We start from the raw sequence: 657 nt of genomic DNA, 5'->3' as shown, positions 1-657 counted from the left end.
AACCTCACCTATGAGAGCATGAGGCTTTGTGGGGACATCCAGGTAATAAACGTTAACACTGTCTGACCCTAAGTTTTTGCCACTCCATCAGAAGGGAGCTTGAAATACAAAAGTTGAATTATTGAAAAGTGAAGAATTTATTACTTTTATTACAGATCTAGTTTGTAGAATGACACTCCTAATTGCTGTGTTTGTTACTCAGTAAACGTCTGTTAAATGAATAATAGAATAAAAATAAAAAACCATCAAAGATTCAAGTCTGCCCAGGGTGGATGCTCTTTGATGAAGCAGAACCAGGCAAGATGGAAAAAGAGAAAGACAAGGACTGCTGGGCATGGGAGCACACAACTGTAATCTCAGAATTCTGGAGGCTAAGGTAGGAAAATCATCAATTCAAACTCATCCTGGGCAATTGAGTGACTTGGCAAGACCCTGTCTCAAAATAAAAAAAATAAAAAGGGCTGGGGATGTAGCTGAGTGCAAAGACCCTGGGTTCCTGTGTTCAATCCGCATTACTGGAATTACCACCAGCAGGTGGTGGTAAGCCGACGCCACTAGTATGGTTTTCTTTAAGAAATGTGGGCAGGGTGTTCCTTCGATCCCCAGTGGAGAGGTGGGTTGTTTAGCTTCAGGTAACGTATGTGAAAGTACTTAGCA

This window comes from Chinchilla lanigera, unplaced genomic scaffold, assembly GCF_000276665.1.
Source record: "Chinchilla lanigera isolate Chin_1 unplaced genomic scaffold, ChiLan1.0 scaffold00061, whole genome shotgun sequence".
Classification (NCBI taxonomy): Eukaryota; Metazoa; Chordata; class Mammalia; order Rodentia; family Chinchillidae; genus Chinchilla; species Chinchilla lanigera.
This window is presented reverse-complemented; position numbering follows the sequence as displayed.